The sequence below is a fragment of the Coenobita brevimanus genome, chromosome 110 (genome assembly GCF_032717465.1).
Source record: "Coenobita brevimanus isolate Jiangsu-jjx chromosome 110, ASM3271746v2, whole genome shotgun sequence".
In the NCBI taxonomy this organism is placed as follows: Eukaryota; Metazoa; Arthropoda; class Malacostraca; order Decapoda; family Coenobitidae; genus Coenobita; species Coenobita brevimanus.
In genome coordinates, this window is record NC_137063.1 from 28,237,501 (window position 1) to 28,258,639 (window position 21,139).

The following is a 21,139-nucleotide window of genomic DNA, read 5'->3' on the forward strand; positions in this document are numbered from 1 at the left end:
CTTCTCACCTACCTTTCAGACTCCTGGTCGTCCTCCTTCCGGGACTTTGGCGAAAGCTTTGCCATTGGACTTGACATCTCGCAGGCTTTCGATCGAGTCTGGCATAAATCTTTATTTTCTAAACTGTCCTCATACGGATTTTATCCTTCTACCTGTGCCTTCATCTATAGCTTCCTTTCTGGTTGTTCTATAGCCGCTTTTGTAGATGGCCATCGTTCTTCTTCTAGATCTATCAACAGTGGTGTTTCTCAGGGCTCTGTCCTATCACCAACTCTCTTTCTTTTATTCATCAATGACCATCTAAGCTGTACATCTAACCCTATCCACTCGTACGCTGATGACTCCACCCTTCACCTTTCCATTCGGTTCCAGCAATGACCATCTCAGCAGTTACTTCAACAAACAAGGGATGAGGCTATGGAACACCTAATGTCTGACTTGGCTCGTATCTCTGACTAGGATAAAAGTAATCTTGTTGTTTTTAATGTATCAAAAATTCAGTTTTTACACCTATCAACCCAACACAATCTTCCGCAGGAGTACCCACTAATGTTTAATAATATCCAGCTCAATCCTACATCATCTTTAAATATGATTGGGGTTTCATTCACTCGGAACTTATCTTGGGAAGATCATATCGCATCTCTTGTAAAATCTTCTTCCAAGAGATTGGGTGCGCTAAGCCGACTTCTTGCTTTCTTTACCCAGTTGTTGACTTTACACACGGGTTTTACTCGCCCCTGTTTAGAGTACAGCTCTCATGTGTGGGGAGGCTCCTCACATACAGCTCTTCTCAATAGGGTGGAGTCAAAGACTTTTCATCTCATCAGTTCTCCTCCTCTTACTGACTCCTTTCATCCTCTGTCTCTTTGCCACACTGTTGCATCTTTATCTCTTTTCTATCGCTACTTCAGTGGTCACTGCTCGTAGAGGTGAAGGTATGCTTGCACTCGTCTAGCAATAAACGCTCATCCCTTCTCTGTCCAACTCTCTAATGCAAGAGCTAACCGTTACCCCCAGTCCTTCATTTATGCAACAGGTCAAGTCTGGAACTGTCTCCCTCAGTCTGTATTTCCTACTTCCTCGGATCTCCAGTCTTTCAAATGCAGTGTGTCCAGGCATCTCGAAATGAACGGATCTTGAATTTGGCTCTCTTTTCTATTGTTTTTGTTTTTGTTTTTCTTGGAAGGAACGGTTTGCAGGCTCATGGCCTTCTTTCTTGCATTAAGAAAAAAAAAAAAAACTTGGTAGAGATACATAGGCTGTATCGTCCCCACTTCGGTCGGGATAGGCCGGTCCTGCAGTGGACACTCAACGGATGATGATGATGATGATGATTTGATATATATATATATATATATATATATATATATATATATATATATATATATATATATATATATATATATATATATATATACAGGGTGTCCCGGAAGTAAAAGGGTATAACTTTGGGAAATGATAAAAGAGGGAATTCAAATAAAAAAAGGTTATACTAACGTTTGTCCAAATCTCAAGCGTTATGGAACTACAATTGCTAATGGGCTTATGGGCGAATTATGAGGGAAAATATTTTCGCCCATAAGGTCATCAGACACTGTTGCTCCGTAACACTTGAGACTTGGATTCACGTTGGTATGACAGTGTTTGCTAAGAATTCTCTTATCATTTCCCATAGTTATGCCATTTCCTCCCAGGACACTCTGCATATGTCAAATTGTGCAAATTTTATGGTCTAAATTTTAGAATCTTAATGTATGTGTGGTCTGTGTATGTTGACTATGTAAAGAAAAAAGCCACGTCACAGAGAGAGAGAGAGAGAGAGAGAGATTTACTGTAGGCCGCATAGGTAGCGGGCCACGTCGTGCTGAAGGTGAAGTCAGTGTTCACTCAGACGTTCGAGAAAACTTAGCCTATCTGTTTTTTTTTTGTGTGTGTTTTTTTTATTCATGTGTGTCTCTGTCTGTATGTCTGTCTGTCTCTTTGTCCCTGTAAGAACCAGAATACTTCAGTGTGGTCATCTGTGTCAGTCACTCAGTTAGTCAGACGAATTTATATGTATTTGTCTCTGTCTGTCTACTAGTGTATATATATATATATATATATATATATATATATATATATATATATATATATATATATATATATATATATATATATATATATATATATATATATATAATTAATCGGTGAATTTACTTGCATGTTTGTCTTCCTTTGCCAGTCTGTTCATATGTCAATCGATCTTCGATATTCATATTTGTATTTTTTGTTTAAATAAAATTTATTCCTCATTAGTCCATTTACGTTGTCTGTCTATCCGTTTAAATACCTGCCTACATTCCTACTGGCGTGGGATTTAGGCCACCCCACTGTCGATTTTCTTTTTCTCGTGCGACTCAGGATATAGGCTTACCAACCCTTTCCCTAAGGCCCATCAGTCCTCCTTACTAACCACACGCACCATCACATGTTACCACTACAGTGCTAATACCCACCGTCCACACTAAATACATGCCATGGCTGTCTCTTCCAGGTCTGGTGTGGTGGTATTAGCAGGGGTGCATCTGTGACGTATCGGTGGGCTTGTAAGAATCAGTTTAATGAAATACAAATCATCAGACTGTTCCCTGCCGCAGCTTTCAATCAAACTAGCACCCCCTTCACACAGCAGGCCACCTCTTTAACCACACGACCACCTTCCTACCCCTGCGACACTGGAAAGACACGAAGTACCAGGAAGTGCTTGGGTTTCCTTCATGATGAATTTTTATTTCTCTTCATAATATTCCCCATCTCATTTCTCCCCATGCTATTTTCCCATTTATTTCTCTCTTATTACACCTTATGTACTCTCGTTTCTCCTCTTTATTATCACTCATTGTAAATCCCTTATATCTCTTTAATCCCCAAGTATTGCTGCTTATTTTTCATATATTTCCGCTTATTTTCCATTATACTTCTACCAAACGTCTCCATCTACTTCCCTTATTAGTTAACTCCTATTTCCTCTCTCACATCTCCTATTACCTCCGAGAATGAGGTTGAAGGAGGTTGTGTATTCACCCTTGTTTGACTGTTTGTTTTATTTGTGGACGAGATATCTCAGAAAGTTATTGGTGGATTTCAATGTAATTTTGTGGATATGTGGGTCATGGGTCAAAAAAGTGTTAATTAAATTTTGGTAGTTATCTGAGTTGTTTTGCTTTGGTGGTGGTGGAGGTATGCGCTGTCTGGGTCCGCTTAACCTGTTACGAATTTTGACTCCTTTTCCTTTCATATTATTTTCTTCTGTTTCACTAAGTTTTCTCTTGCTTGGCAGTGCACGGGTATAATATATATATATATATATATATATATATATATATATATATATATATATATATATATATATATATATATATATATATTTTCTCTCTCTCTCAACAGAAAAAACTATATCAGGTGGTTAAAAGCCCCAGAAGAAATTGCTGGAAAAATCCGGTAGCCTGTCTATCATGCAACACTTTTCTTAGCCTTAATAAGCGAATACATTAGGTCCAGGGAGGAGGAGGAGAGGGAGACTGAGAATGGGGTAGAAGGAAGAGGTGAATGTGAAGGAGGACACAGGAGAGCAAGATCGAGAATGAGGTAGAAGGGAAGGTGGGATTATTTGAGAGGGAGAGAGAGAGAGAGAGAGAGAGAGAGACAGACAGACAGACAGACAGACAGAGACAGACAGAGAGCTGTAAGAGTGTCGTGGCGGAAAGACAAATAGCAGACATTAACAAACCCTGATTGGAGAGGTGTTGCCATATACAGTATATCACTTTTTATGGTTTGCACAAAAGAAAAACAAGCAAAAAAACGTGATCACTGAAGTGTCTATTACTGGTGTACACACACACACACACACACACACACACACACACACACACACACACACACAAAATGAAATTGATGAAATAAAGAAGCAGATGCACTTGCAAAAGGAAGAAATAGAAAAACTAGGGAAGGAGGCCAACAAGAAAGACACAACCATCTGTGAACTAACAGTGGAATTGAGTACACTTAGGAAGAAAATGAGTGAAATGGCAAGTACAGTAGTCAATCACGAGAGTATTATGGAAGAGTTCAAAAATGATACAGAGATAATTAGGCAAGTAAGCAGTCTGATAGACCAGAGCAGTGATATTGAGGAGAAGATAACACAGGTGAATGAAGCTGTGCAAAGCTACAAAAATGATGTGGAAACCACGTATGCTGAAATAGTGAAAGTAAAGAAAGACTTAGAAACAAGGGTGGAGGAAAAAAGCATTAAAAAGGAAGTGAAAAGAATAATCCAAAACAACCTAAAGTTAGTCAGAGATTCAGCAGATATAAACAAATCTATAGTACTCACTGGTATAGAAGAGGAAGAAGTAAAAAACAAGATCACAAGAGACAAAAAGGAGATGGCAAATGTAATGAGCTTACTGAAAGAAGTATCAGAGGAAATCTGTAGTAAAGACATAGAGGAACACAAAAGGTTAGGGAAATACGAGAAAAGTAAGACAAGACCTCTAAAGGTGACTTTCCAGACCGTAAACACTGTGGAGGAGATACTAAGAAATGCAAAGAATCTTATGGAAAAAGAGGAGTTCAAAAATGTATAGATAAAAAGATGCCTAACACAAGAGGAATTGGAATTACTGAAAGAGAAGAGGGAGGAAGCAAAAACAAAATATGAGGGAAGATCAGAAGAGGAGAAGAACACATTTTTTTTTACAAAGTAATAGGATTGCAGGTACGAAAGTGGTGCACAAACAGGAGGGAATAAAAAGGAGGAAGGTAGTAGAACCATGTCATGACAAGTATATAAACAAGATGATAAAGTTGATGTACTCAAATGTGGATGGAATGGTATCTATATTACTTGAGATGAATGATTATGTCAGAGAAAATGAACCACAAATAATATGCCTAACTGAAACAAAATTAACACCAAGGATATCCAATGACATACTAAATTTAGAGGAATACAATATATGGAGAAGAGACAAAAATTTAAAAAAAGGAGGAGGAATTATAATATTAACTAAGAAAAATCTAAAAGTCAATGAAATAAAACTAGATATACCATCACAAGTAGAACTGATTGCAATAGATATCAACACATCTGAAGGGAAAGTAATTGTAGCCATTTTGTACATGCCACCCAGATCAAACACATGGGCAAGAGACAAATATGAGGACCTGGCAGAGAGTACAATTCAGAGTTTAAGATCATTACTACATAAAATGGAAGAGAAATCGGAAAGAATTATACTAACTGGAGATTTTAATACAAATATAAACTGGAATACTCTAGATATAATTAGCCAAGAAAGCTGTTGGGACCAAAAGCTCCTGGATCTCGTGCAAGAGTTTTTCCTAACTCAACATGTGAGGGAATCCACCAGAAAAAGAGGACTCGATGTACCTTCAATGCTAGATCTAATATTTACTAGGCAAGAAAATGATATTGAGAGTTTAATATATCACCCTCCACTCGGCAAAAGCGACCATGCAGTACATAATAGTGAAAGGGAGTATAATAATTACAAACAGGCAAGAAACGATTATACAAGAATAAGGAGGGAAGCCCAAAAACAGTTTGAGGAGGATATAATAAATAAAAGTAGTGATCAACCAAAGCTGTTTTACAGCTACATCAGAAGCAAAACCAAAGTAAAAGATATAATACAATCTATTACGGATGAGGGAATCACTTATACACAAGAGAAAAATATTTGTGAAGCGCTAAATAAGAATTTCCAATTAGTTTTCACAAAAGAAAAAAATTTTGAGAGGGACTATGTGGAACATGCATGTCCACACATACTACCAAATATACAAATAGCAGAAAAAGTAATACAGGAGGAGTTAAGTAAATTAGACAGAGGAAAAGCAAGTGGTCCTGATGAAATTTCATGTTGGGTACTACGAGAATGTGCAAAGGAGTTAAGTAAACCATTATTTTTAATTTTCAAGAAATCCTTGAGTCAAGGTAAACTACCTGATATTTGGAAGAAAGCAAATATTGTCCCCTTATTCAAGAAAGGAAATAGACAAAATCCACTCAACTACCGACCAGTATACTGACCAGTGTTGTAAGCAAGGTATTAGAAAAGCTTATAAGAAAAGCTTGGGTAAATCATCTAGAAGAACACAGTATGATAACAGAAAGACAGTTTGGTTTCAGAAAAGGAAAATCATGTGTTACTAATCTGTTGAGCTGCTATAACAGAGTAACAAACACAATACAGGAAAGAGAAGGATGGGTGGACAGTATCTATTTAGATTTCAAGCAAGCATTTGACAGAGTACCACACCAAAGACTTATATGGAAACTGTAGCCTACCATCAAGGAGGAATTCGAGGCAAACAGTTTTGTTGGATGCAAGATTTTCTCATAAAAAGAGAAAGGAGAACAGTACTAAGAGGAAACTACTCATCATGGAAAGAAGTGACTAGTGGAGTACCTCAGGGTTCAGTGCTGGCACCAATCATGTTTTTAGTGTATATAAATGATATAAACAGTAACAATGGAATTGAAAGCTATCTGAATATGTTTGCAGATGATGCAAAAATACAAAGGAGAATTACTAACACAGACTCTTGTAAAGAGCTACAAGAAGAATTAAATGAACTTCATGAATGGACTAATACATGGCAAATGGAATTCAATGTGGACAAGTGTCATGTAATCAAGTTTGGTAAAAGTGGAAAAAGACCTGATTGGGATTATAAGTTAGGAAATAAAACCCTATACACATCAGAAAGAGAGAAGGACCTAGGTGTGATTATCAATAACAGACTATCTCCGGCTGACCACGTCAGCGAGAAGGTACGGAACATGTATACACTGCTTGCAAATATGAGAATAGCATTCACATACATAAATGAAGACATGCTAAGAAGGATAATAACATCATTCATTAGACCAACCCTGGAATATGCATCAGTAGCCTGGAGTCCTCATCTCAAAAAACACATAGATAAGATTGAAAAAGTTCAAAGGGCCGCTACAAGATGGATACCAAGGTTAAGGGACCTAAGCTACGAAGAACGACTAAATAAACTGAATCTACCAACACTACAGGAGAGAAGGAAAAGAGGTGACATGATAATCTATATAAGTGCATATCAGGGAAGGAGAAAATAGACATAAATGATTACTTAACATATGGAGAAGCATCAGCAAGAGGACACTGCAAAAAACTGCATAAGAAGAGAGGTGATAAAGACTTAAGGAAATTCAGTTTCCCAAACAGAGCAATTGATCAATGGAATGCACTACCGAATGAAATAGTGTGTGCCAAAACATTTCACAAATTTAAGGATATGTACGATAAATATGGTTTAAGACACGGGACAGTACGAGCTTGACTCATTCCTGTAAAGATACAATTAAGTAAGAACAATAAGGTAAGAACACACACACACACACACACACACACACACACACACACACACACACACACACACACACACACCCTAGCTTCCGTGGCTGCATAAGTTTATGTGTATATTACTCTCACTTCACTACCTACCAGACTTGAACATCACAAGCTGAGAGTATCCTTTTATCTTTTGACTATTTCTACCAACAGCAGTTTATCAAATACTTTATATATATATATATATATATATATATATATATATATATATATATATATATATATATATATATATATATATATATATATATATATATATACAGTACATTATATCATATATATATATATATATATATATATATATATATATATATATATATACAGTACATTATATATATATATATATATATATATATATATATATATATATATATATATATATATATATATATATATATATATATATATATATATAATTATATACACTACATTATATCATATATATATATATATATATATATATATATATATATATATATATGTGTGTGTGTGTGTGTGTGTGTGTGTGTGTGTGTGTGTGTGTGTGTGTGTGTGTTTTAGTTCCTAAAAAGAGGCAGGCCAGAGAAAGGGATGGGGGATTGAGTTATCCCCGTACCCTGAAAATTGGGTCAATGAATGTGCGTGGATGTAGTACGACTGACGCTAAAAGGGAGGAGATTGGGAGAATGTTTGTGAGAAGAAAGTTGGATGTGTTAGCTTTGAGTGAAACGAAGATGAAAGGGAAGGGTGAGTCTATGTTTAGAAGTGTGAATGGAAGATTGTCTGGTATTGATAGAGGAAGGGCAAGAGAAGGTGTGGCCTTGTTAGTGAGTCCGGAAGTACAGCAGTGTGTGATTGAGTGGAAGGAGGTGTCATCGAGACTGATGTGGGTGATAGCGAAATTTGAACGGGAGTTGTAGGTGTTTGTGAGTGCATATGGGCCTGGTAGTGAAAGGGATGAAGAGAGGGAGTCTTTCTGGAATGATGCTGATGAGTGTCTGCAGAGTTTTGGAGCGAATGTGAATGTGGTAATGATGGGAGATCTGAATGCTAGAGTGGGAAATGTAGCAGTTGAAGGCGTAGTTGGTATGCATGGTGTGCCTGGAAGAAATGAAAATGGGGAACGAATGATAGGGATGTGTGTTGAGCGAGAGATGGTGATTGGAAATACGCTGTTTGAGAAGAAAGATATTTATAAGTATACATGAGTGAGACAGGAGGGTAGAAGGGTTGTTGATAGAGCATTGATGGACTATGTGGTTGTGTCCAGGAATGTAATAGGAAGATTGTTGAATGTGAGAGTTCTGAGAGGGAAGGGTGGAGGTATGTCTGACCACTACCTGGTGGAGGGAAAGTTAAGAGTAGGTATGAGATGGGTGAGAGCTATGAGGGTTAGGTGTGGCAGGGAGGTTTTGAATGTGAGTGAGTTGGATAAAAGAGAAAAAATGATAGAGTATCAGGAGAAATTGAAAGATGAGTGGAACCAGTGAAAAATCAGGAAAATGGCAGTGTGGAGGAGGAATGGCAGTTGTTTAAGAGTGCTGTGGTGGGGCATGCAGAAGAGGTGTGTCGTGTGAGACGTGTGGGTGGGGGTGTAAGAAAAGGAAGTGAATGGTGGTGCGAGGAAGTAAGTATGGCTGTGGCAGAGAAGAGACGTACATATGAAGTGTGGCTGCAGAGGAAGGATGAGGTGTCATATGAGAGGTATAAGGAATGGAGGAATAGAGCGCGAAGAGCTGTGCGTGAAGCAAAAGTGGCAGCAGATGAGAGATGGGGTAGGCGGCTGAGAATTTTCAACAGAATAAGAAATTGTTTTGGAAGGAGGTGAAAAGGGTGCGAAAGGGAGAGTCGGGGAAGGAAGAGTGAATAAAAGCAGAGGATGGAAGGATGTTAATTGAGATTGATGCAGTAAGGAAGAGATGGGCAGAGTATTTTGAAAGATTATTAAACGTAGAGGAGGAAAGGGTGGCTGAGATAGTGGCAGATGGAAGGGTACAAGGAATAAATGTATTGGGAGAGTTGAATGATTCTTTGATCATGAAGGAGGAAGTGGAGAAGGCAGTACAGGAGATAAAAACAGGGAAAGCTGCAGGTATGGATGGGTGTGCTGTGGAATGCCTGAAGGGTGGTGGAGTGACTATTGTTGACTGGTTAGTAAGATTGTTGAATGTGTGCTTTGTGAAAGGTATGGTGCCAATTGACTGGGCAAGTGCTTGTGTGGTCCCGTTGTATAAAGGCAAGGGTGATAAGTATGAATGTACTAGCTATAGGGGTGTAAGTCTGTTGAGTGTTGTAGGTAAGGTTTATGGTAGAGTGTTAATTATGAGAGTTAGAGAGGGTACAGAGGGAGTAATTGGTGATGAGCAGTGTGGCTTTAGGAGGGGGAGGGGATGCGTGGATCAGGTGTTTGCTGTGAGACAAGTGTGTGAAAAGTATTTAGCGAAAGGCAAGGATGTGTTTTGGGCATTCATGGATTTAGAGAAAGCGTATGACAGAATTGATAGGGAGGCTTTGTGGACTGTTTGAAGATTGTATGGACTTGATGGTAGGTTACTAATAGGGGTGAATAGTTTTTATGTAAATAGTAGTGCGTGTGTAAGAGTGGGAAATGCTGTGACTGATTGGTTTCCTGTCAGAGTGGGGCTGCGACAGGGATGTGTGATGTCGCCTTGGCTGTTTAATATTTATATGGATGGTGTTGTAAGAGAGGTGAATGCAAGAGTTTTAGGTGGAAGTCTGAGTCTGGTGAATGTCGATGGTGGAGAGTGGAATCTTAAGCAGCTGCTGTTTGCAAATGATACTGCACTGGTGGCTGATTCAGAGGAGAGATTGAGACAGTTGGTAGAGGAGTTTGGAAGGGTGTGTGAAAGGAGGAAATTGAAAGTAAATGAGAATAAGAGTAAAGTGATGAAGTGTACGAGGTTGGTAGATGGTAGGGGGATGAATATAGTTTTGAATGGTGAGTTGCTTGAGGAGATGGAGCGTTTTAAATATTTAGGGTCGCATGTTGCTATGGATGGAAGAATAGATGCAGAAGTGAAGTTTAGAATGAATGAAGTAGGAAAGGTGCTGGAAGGAATGAAAAAGTGTTTAGATGTCGTTCGCTTAGAATGGATGTAAAGAGAAGGCTGTATGAGGGTGTTGTGGTACCGACTGCGTTATTTGGGGCTGAAACATGGAATATGGGATTTAGATAATACCCTGATACAGGCAAGACGCCTAGTTACTGTTGCCTACCCGGAGGCAGATGAGGAAACCCAGGATCAGCACACATTTAACACTGCTCAGAGTGCATCCGAGTATTGTTAGACAACACTTCACTATCCATGACCCAACTGGAGACATGGATAGAGATATCCAGCTCATACGGCGCCTCCTGACTGCCTGCCCTACTCCCCAGCTAATTAATGTGGTAAAGAACTTTCCCACTGAACCCCCGGCTCCTCCAACCATGCCACGACCGCCCTTGCCTAACACCAGCCCTACCCTGGCGTTCAGTCCACCTAGGGCACACCCCTCCCGCCGGCGCCCCGCCCCACGGGAAAATCCGAATCTGATCTTGGTGAATCCGTGGGAATTCACAGCCTGCAGCTCCCGATGTCCCCTACATGACATACGGGACCAGCTCAAAGCTGCTCGCTGCAGAACCACAGCCCCAGGTTCACGTAAGGTGTCCTCATTGGAAGGTGAGGTCCCAGAAGACGAACTGGCACCCATGGACGAGCCCCATGCGGGAGAACAGGAGCAGGAACAAGAGAATGAAAGCCCCAGATAGCTGGATTTTTAGGCCCACCCCCGCACCAACCCACGGTGGCAGGGGCCATTACCTCTAAGTATTGCCCCCGAGTGTACCACAAGATGAAATTAAATGGCGTGAAGGCCAGACTGCTAGTCGATATGGGAGCAGCCAGGTCCTGCCTATACAGCCACTATTTCTCCTGCCACAGAATGATTTTTGGCCCACTCTGCCCTACTGCCACTCACCTTGTGGACGCGGGGCATGGCCCCCTGCCCATCTGTGCGGAGACTCATGCCATACGGGTTGACACCTAGCAGCCGGTGTCCACCCAACATCAATTCATTATTTTTTACTCCTCCTGCCGGAGCTACAACGGGTATTTAGGACAGGACTTGCTCCAAAAACTCGGAGCTACCATTGACTGCCGCTACCAACAGCTCCAGTTCCTTCCCCCAATCTGCCCCACCCAGGCCGTTTGCACCTGTACGCCACAGCCCCGGCCGGAAGATTCACCCCCTCCCCCCTCCTCCTCCCCTCCCTCAGCCCACCTCTCCTCCTCCTCCAGTGCCCCACCCCCGCCGCCACTGCTCCTTCCTTCCCTGCCACCGTCTCCGACGCTGTTACCATTCCCTCTCACCACGAGGCTTGGGTGCCCCTTAACCGGCCCTCTGGTCCCTCTGTTTTGTACTCCCCTCTCCTCCCATCGGGAGCCCTTTTTGCCTCCCTTTTATCTCCCACTTTTCTCCCTCCAGACCACACTGCCGTCCGCATAGCCAACCTCGCCCCTTCCCCCCTTACCCTCCCCAAAGGGCTCGTTATCGGAGAGATGGAGGAAGCTGAGCCCTGTGCCTCCTCCCCCTCCCACTTCCTCGTCCCCCTACCCCCTATTCCCAACCATCTCTCCGCCCAGCAGTCAGACACCTTATGTCGCCTCCTCCTGGATTTCCAGGACCTGTTTGCGACAGGACCAGCAGACATAGGGCATACCACATACCTGTCTCATGAAATCCACACGACAGGCCTACCAATTAGACGCCTTCCCGATGAAAGAACCCCCGACAAAGGGAGGAAGAGGACCGTCAGGTACGTGAAATGATCAAGGGCAGCGTCATTTCCCCCTCCACCAGCCCTTGGTCCTCCCCCATCGTTTTAGTAAAGAAGAAAGACAGCACGATGCGATTTTGCATCGATTACCACTGCCTGAACGACGTTACCATCAAAGATGCCACCCCCCTCCCACGAACTGACGATTCCTTAGATTCCCTTTATAGGGCATCATGGTTCTCCACCCTCGACCTCCAGTCTGAGTACTGGCAGGTCCCTGTACATCCAGAACACCAAGGCAAGACAGCCTTTTCTATGAGCAATGGCAAACATTACGAATTCAATGTCCTGCCGTTCGGCCTCTACAATGCCCCTGCCACCTTCTCCAGGCTAATGGAATCTCTCCTGAGCGGCCTCACTTGGGAGATATGTCTGGCCTATTTAGATGACGTCATCGTTTTTAGCCAGACCTGGGCCAACCACTTGCATGACCTCCGCCAGGTCTTTACTAGGATTCGCCAGGCAGGCCTGAACCTCCACCTCTCTAAGTGTGTCCTGGCTGCCAGGACTGTCTCATTCCTGGGACATGTTATCTCCAAGGCAGGAATCTTCCCATACCCTCACAAGCTTCGCGCCATAGCGGACATATCGCCACCCCAGGACGTCCACTGCGTCCGCGCCTTCCTAGGACTCACGTCCTACTATCGTCACTTCATGAAGGGGTTCGTGCAAATTGCAAAGCCTCTTCACGATCTGACCAGGAAGTGGGAACCGTTCATCTGGACTGAAGAGAGACGAGATACTTTCCAACAGCTAAAAGACAAACTCGTCTCTGCCCCCATTGTGGCCTTTCCCGATTATGCCCTCCCTTTTCGCCTCTACACCGATGTTTCTCTCAACACAATAAGCGCCGTGCTAGCCCAGGTACAAGCCAGCTGAGAGCACATCATTGCATGCATCAGTCGCACCCTGAATCCAGTCGAGAAGAATTATGCCGCGACCAAGCAAGAATGCCTCGGCATAATTTGGGCCCTCCAACACTTTAGGGCTTAGCTTTCCGGGACCCAGGTCACGATCATCACTGACCACCAATCACTCCAGTGGTTACGCCAGTCTGACTCACATAATGCCCAACTCGTCAGGTGGCACAAAACCCTAGAGGAATTTCAGTATGAAATTTCCTACAGGCCTGGGAAGCTTCACACCAACGCAGATGCCCTCTCCTGCCTCCCCATCCACCGGTACAGCCAGATCCGGACCTCCTATACCTATGGCACCGCAAAGAACGGCCCCCCTGGATTCCCGCCCACCTGTTCACCAAACTATGTCGACAGGGCGACCACCTCCTAATCCCGTCTGGGCATATCCTTCTGACCTCAATGTGGCACGTGACACCCTGCACCACCTTCATGCCCATAATGGCATCCACCTTGGTACTAAGAAACTATTACAAGTGTTTAACGACACTTACTGGGCTCCAAACCCCTCCACCCTCGCCAAGGAAATCATGCAAACTTGCCGTGCCTGTGCATTGGGAAAAGATGTCACCCGGTCCCCTGGACCCTCGAACCATATCACCGCCCAAAAACCCTGGCAACTCCTGGCGATAGATGTAGTAGGCCCCTCCCTCCCAAATCTGGATACAAATATGTGATCACCTTTGTGGACACATTTGAAATTTGTAGTAGCTTGTCCAGCGAAAGATCATGCCGTCGCTGTCGCTGATGCCCTTCTCTGACACATGTTCCCTTATTTTGACATCCCTCAAGCCATTCATTCTGACGATGCCCCATAATTCTCTGGAAAAATCTGGGAGGAACTCGCCAGAATCTTTGGATATAAAATCTCCCACTCCTCTCATTATTGGCCACAGGGGAACGCAGTATGTGAACATAGTCATTGTACTCTTATGAACTAATTATGTACTCGCATCGAGGCTATGAAAGACGACGACTGGCCAGCTCATGTGAAAATCATTCAGTGGGGCATGAATTCCTGCCCTGGGAGGACGGGGTTTCCCCACATGAGCGAATATTCGGCGAATCCCCTCTCCTGCTACCACTCCACCAACACCTGCAACCACCTGCCTCCGCTCCCACTACAGACCCGTTGCACCTTCTGAAGGACCGATTGCACCACCTACAAAAAACACTAGACCTCGGCCCCGACACCGCCTCCAACCCCTTCAGCCTGGGCAACACTGTCATCATCGCCCAACTTCCCACCCCCCACAAACTCGCCCCCCGCTTCACGGGGCCCCACACAATCACCCATGTCCCTAACCTTTACCAGGTTGTCGTAGATTATCACGGCATCCCGCGCACCCTCCGAAACCGCCACGTGCATCTTTTCTGCACACCCACCTCTGCCACCCCGACCCCACACCCCCAACCTCCCCCTGCTCCCACCCGCCTTTCACTTCCACAAACGAGTGTTACATTTCCTCCTCGCCCTCCTCCTCCACCCCCTCTACCACCTCAGTCTCCCCCGCCGCCACCACCCCCCACACCTCACCTGACATCTCACCCACCACACCAACCTCCCCTCGCTCACCCTCATCCCTTCCCTCAACTGCCCCACCCTCACCGCCCAATCCCGCGTGTCCCGCCCACACTGCCACCCACTCAACACAACCCATAACCACCGTCTTTGCGTACGCCCACCCTGACGGCCTAACCCCCCACTGCGCCCCCAACACGCACAGCAGCCCGTACTACTCAACCCCGCCCACCCCGCACGCCCACTTCCCAACCCACCCCCACCCTCAGAACCACCACCACCCATTCCGGCCGTCTCTCACGCCCACCAGCCCGATACACCCGTACTCCTACAACACCACCCGCCTCCCCACAACTTCACACTATCATGATACATCAAGCCCAAATACCCTCCACCTACACTGCCCAGAGACTCAACACCATATTACCAAAGCACAAAACCCAACCCCGACCCTCAGTGTCCAGCATACTGCTCCCTACCACACCAGCAACAACACCGACCAGGATGAAGGTGAGACGAGCCATATGGGTGCCTACCCTCGGCAAGAATCGCCGGCTTTGAAGACCACACCACCTGCTTACCCTCCTCCATTCCACCCTCACCACCTCCACGCTCTTCCTCAACTGTGACGCAGAGCAGGAAGAAAATTCCTATACCACCGCCTGGCAGGCCCTACTACAACACCTCCAGCCTGCGTACGCCACACACGACACTCACGTGTACCACCTCCAGCCACAGGGACGTGACTTTTCCCAGGGGTAGAGTGGTGAAATGCGAGGCATACAAAATAGTGCCCCCGAAAATGAGGTGAGTGAGGAACAGCATAGTGCCCCCGAAAACGAGATGAGTGACAACGAGCATAGTATCCCCAGAAATGCACTGACACCCCCACCCAGACCCCATGGAGTAGCCGCAGCCGAACTACGGGATGCCATGCGACAACGGCATAAGGCAGCCTGGGCCGTGCACCCTTATAACACCCAACTGTTGCACCACCACCCAAGCAGGAGGAGGACACTACCTTCGGGGAGTGGGACTGCCGGATCAGCTAGGTGTGGAGCTGCCAAATCAGCTCCAGACAGCGCCCCTCAGGAAACGGCCTACTGCCACTCCCGCCTTCGCCAGACGGCCGATTGCTGCTCCGAAGGTGTTCTTCCCGAGTCAGCCTATTGCTGCTCTTCCCTCCGGCAGAAGGAGCCGGCCTACTGCCGCTCCCGCCTTCGTCAGACGGCCGATTGCCGCTCTGAAGGTGTTGCCCTTGAGTCAGCCTATTGTCGCTCCTACCTCCGGCAAAAGAAGATGGCCTACTGCCGCTCCCGCCTTCGCCAGACGGCCGATTGCCGCTCTGAAGGTGTTGCCCTTGAGTCAGCCTATTGTCGCTCCTACCTCCGGCAAAAGAAGATGGCCTACTGCCGCTCCCGCCTTCGCCAGACGGCCGATTGCCGCTCCGAAGGTATTGCCTCGGAGACAGCCTACTGCTGCTCCTCCCTCCGCCAGAAGGAGATGGCCTTCTGCTGCTCTTGCCTTCGTCAGATGGCCAATTGCCTCTCCAAAGGTGTTGCCTCGGAGACGGCCTACTGCTGCTCCTCCCTCCGCCAGAAGGAGATGGCCTTCTGCCGCTCTTGCCTTCATCAGGTGGCCGATTGCCACTCTGAAGGCGTTCAGAGGTGCGCTGACTCCCCCACTCAGCCCACGGCCAATTGCCGGGCCTTGGCGCCTCATAGTTGCGCCCCTGGGCAGCCACGTCCAATTGCCGGGCCCCACGGCCAAAGAGAGGTGTTACCAGTGTCATCGCCCCTGCGTGAGGCAGACGCCCGGACCTCCAGTACCGGAGAAACCCAGCGAGGCCTCATGGCTTCCCCTGGCCTCTGCTCCCTAATCCTGGCCCTGGAGAAGACCCACCTGACAGACCCTAGTTCAGGTCGGTGCCGCAGCCCCTCCCTGACAGCATCCCTCGACTCTGGGGACCGCAGTCCTCAGTCACTCCAGGCCCTCCCCAGGACGCCCAGGCGAGAACTCTCCACACCCACCAGCTGGCGTAAGACCTCCACCTCCGGCCGAGACCTGAGCCAGAGATTTCTGGACCTGTTTGGCCCCAGTCCTGAGGGCCACACCCCTGAACCTGGCCCAGAGACTGCGGGCTCCTGCGCCATCTGAAGCCCTGGACGTGAGAGGACGCCTCTGTGAGTCGTCCCATGCCCTCTCGGCACGCCCTCCGCTGGCAGTGCCCCTAACCCGGCAGAGTTGTCGCCGGCGTGTCTCCCCGTCGCCTCTACTACATGAGTAAATTATGTTAAGTGTGGTGTTGCCCTAGAACTAGTGAACTGACTTACGTTAAGTGTGACGTTGCCCCAGAATCAGTGTTACAGTGATACAGTGACTTAATGTATGTTAAATATCGGGGCGAGTGAAATCACAGGTGGATGAGTAAGGACGAGCACAGAACTTAAGTTCTGATGAATCAGACTCACAAGTGACGCCCTTGTAGAAAACCAGTAAGACTATTCCCCCGAGAAATCCTCTATAGTAAAAATACACCCATGTCCTTTGTTACAAGAAAACAGTAGAGAAAGTGTTAATAATATTCTCCCGTTTGTATTACCGTAACACAGTGAATTCCCAGTGCTCTCCACTCCCTTGACTTCTAAAGAAATCCCCTCCAAGCAACTACAGTAGTGTGAACGTAAACGAGGAATAGAATCAAATGTCAAAACCCCTTTGTTATCAGATGATACTAAGTTTAAATTAATAATACTTACCCTCTCCCAATACTACTATAACTGTTCTGACCCGTCGCGTGTCCCTCCCCTCCCCCCCCATGTGAGACTCTCTCCCCGCACTCCCACGCGCGCCTGTGTTCCCTATACGCCTGTGCACTAGAATTACTGTATTGGCATCAGTATCAGTTAAGCCAGTATCCTGCGAGATACTGATATCCTAGTTAAGGTTTTATTTCTGTGTCATACATTGTGTTGTAATATCTGCTGTTTTTGTCCTGTGTCTGACTGTGGTAATATTCGTGTATTGGTTATTGCCTGAAGTTTTTGTGTCCTGCTTCTCTTCATTGCACTAAGCCCCGGTCTCGAAAGAGGACCCCGCTACACGTTAGGTGCTTTAGGACCGAGGAGTCGGGCCTTTTTCACCTAGCATTACAGGACACAAGTCGAAGAACAAATAATCATAAGGTTAACCTGACCGCTACGTCTATTGCTTTGCTATAAGTAGCACTGACCAGTGTGAACTGTAACTCGTCAAACCTTTTGTTGAAAATGCTGTCGCTGAAAACGAATAAACTGAATTATCTGTTGTATGGCACAATAATGTTGATTAGCATAAGCTGCAATCGAGACAAGTTTGTTTGGTTACTATGCAGATCATCCATTTGGCCAATATAGTTATTGGTTACCTTTTTCGAAATTCGTCGTGTTATAATAGTGTGATTCGCAAGTTACACCCTATTGCAGTTATAACTATATAAGGCAAGATTATATTCCTGATAGTTATCAGGTGGTGGCGGGTCTCTTGCTGGAGTGAGTGGCGATAAGTGGCTGAGGCAAGGGGTGGAGGGTGTTGGTTGTATGCAGCGCTGGATTAACCATGCTGTGGCTTGGTAGCCAGTGCAGACTGTTGGTCTGCAACATATAGATTTCTTTTTTCCGTTATTTCCAGGGAACTGTTGGCATGGTCTAAATGGCCTTTTGTGATGCCCAGATGGATGATGGTACTTATTTGGACGCCTAAAGCTTATATTTATTCCGCTCTGGAAGTCTGGATGGCCTGTGACAGGCCGTGGCCTGGTAGGCAGTTGCCCAATTTGCCTATACCTGGTATTCCGACCCTGGTTGTATGGTGCGCATGGGGTCAGCACACCACGCGGCTGACTCTACTGTTGGCTGTCCTGTGTATTAAAATGACCTTGATACTTATAATACTGTCAGGAGCAATGAATGGCGTCTAAGTATTGACTGACCTTTGGTAATGCCAGCAACTACGTCATGGCCTTGGCTTGACCAGCTTAGGCAGTTTAACCACCAGACAAGCTGTCATCCAGTCCTTGTCGCCCAACGTTATCCAATATCATGTATTAAGACATCAGTAACCAAGATATTACTGATCATGTGTTTTACTTATCAGCAACACTTTGCTGTTATCACACATGGAGTATTAGTAGTAAATAATGGCAATGACCTATGATAGGGTTTGTAAAGTAACTGATTACGTCGAGTAATGGAACGAGCACACCACCGACAACTACAAACGTCTGCTTATAGCTTCCGACTGTTTAATGTTACACACACTGACTCGATACAACTGTCAACATGATAAATCATATAATTACAGAGCTTACCATCATACGAATATACTACTATTTTATATCACCCAGCATTCAGATGGTGGTATATAAATAAGTATACTATGGAGTAAAACACTGTGTAATGTGTTTTTATTCATTATCATAACAAAACCATTATTTCTCAAGACAAATGGATGACGGAAGAGTGATTGAGACAATGCGACAAGGCCTTACTCTTTTGCCTTTGAATGTAGACGAGGAAGGGGGCGGGAGGGGTTGAAACTGGGGGTGCGGTGGTGCCATATATGCCAACCTGCTCGTCGAGCCGGTCGCCCGACTTTTGCTGGAGACTGTACATTCCACAGCACAAAGAAGCAGAAAAGAAAATAAAGAAATGGTTTAATAAAGAATGTAAAAAAATCAAAAGAAAAAAGAGATTTGTTGTGGAATAGATACAGAAGACACAACAGTGAAGGGCATGCAACAACTATAAACAAGCACAAAACGATTATACAAGAATAAGGAGGGAAGCCCAAAAAAGGTTTGAGGAAGATATCATTAATAATAGTAGTGATGACCCGAAGCTATTTTACAGCTACATCAGAAGCAAAACCAAAGTAAAAGATAAAATACAATCCATTACCAATGAGGGGATGATCTATACACATGAGAAGGATATTTGTGAAGCAATAAATAAGAATTTTCAATCAGTTTTACAGAAAAAAATAATTTTGAGAGGGATGATATGGAGCATGCATGCCCACACATATTACTAGATATACAAATATTAGAAAAAGAAATACAGGAAGAGTTAAGTAATTTAGACAAAAGAAAAGTAAATGGTCCTGATGAAATTTCATGCTGAATACTACATGAGTGTGCAAAGGAGTTAAGTAAACCATTTTCTTTAACCCATTAACTGCGAGGCGTCTCTTTCGTGATGGTCGGGCACAATGGATCAGACTGCGCGGCGTCACTTTTGTGATTCTGTGTTATTTTGAATTCCCCAGGCTTTCAAGTGGTGACTTGTATCATCTATCAGTACTGCCAGCGTCCAAGAATAGTCAGCACTGCTACTGTCATCTGTACTCCCATCCATTGTTGACAATTTAGCCACTTTTCCCCATTCTTGACTCCCTTCCCTACCTCCCCTCCATTACCCTTTCTTCTCGCCTGCCCGGCCGCACCACGCTATGCAAATCTTCCCCAGATTTTTCCACTGATTTCATCCATTGAAATGAGCCCTATGCCCTATTCTGATACAAAATAATTTATATAAAAAAGAAAAAAGGTAATTGATAGTGCCATACACCTGGAATTGGCAAATTATCACCTGGCAACACCCCATGTGCACTCGTTCACTAATTTTCACTGCTTATTTCCCCTTGAAATATGCAATATGACCTATTCTCGTAATAAAAATATATACCGGTACAAGAAAGGAAGGGAGAAGCCTAAGTGATATTTACATTCACCTGGAACTACCTAATTTATTATGTATTGTCTAGATTACCTGCCAATCATTTCACAGCATTGAAATTAGCAGCTGTCACCACGCTGACATTGTCAACCCTTCCCTGTCCATATACATCATCTGTACTCCCATCCATTGTTGACAATTTAGCCATTTTTTCCCTGTCCTTGACTCCCCTCCTTACCTCCCCTCCATTACCCTCTCCCACCTGCCTGGCCGTGCTGCGCTACGCAAATCCTGCTCGGATTTTTCCTCTCATTTCATCCATTGAAATGTGCCCCATGGCCAATTCTTATAGAAAAAAATGTATATATAAAAGAGAAAAGCTATTTGATACTGCCATACACCTGGAATAGGCTAATTATCACCTGGCAACACCCCACGTGGACTCGTTCGCTACTTTTCCCTGTTTATTTACCCTTGAAATATGCCATATGACCTATTCTTGCAATAAAAATATATAGAAAAGAAGGGAGAAGCTTAAGTGATATTTACATGCACCTGGAACTACCTAATTTATTATGTATTGTCTATATTTCCTGCCAATCATTTCATAGCATATAAATTAGCAGCTGTCTCCACACTGACATTGTCAACCCTTGCCTACCCATATACGCCACGTCATTCAATTCAGTGTTGTCTTTCAAGGT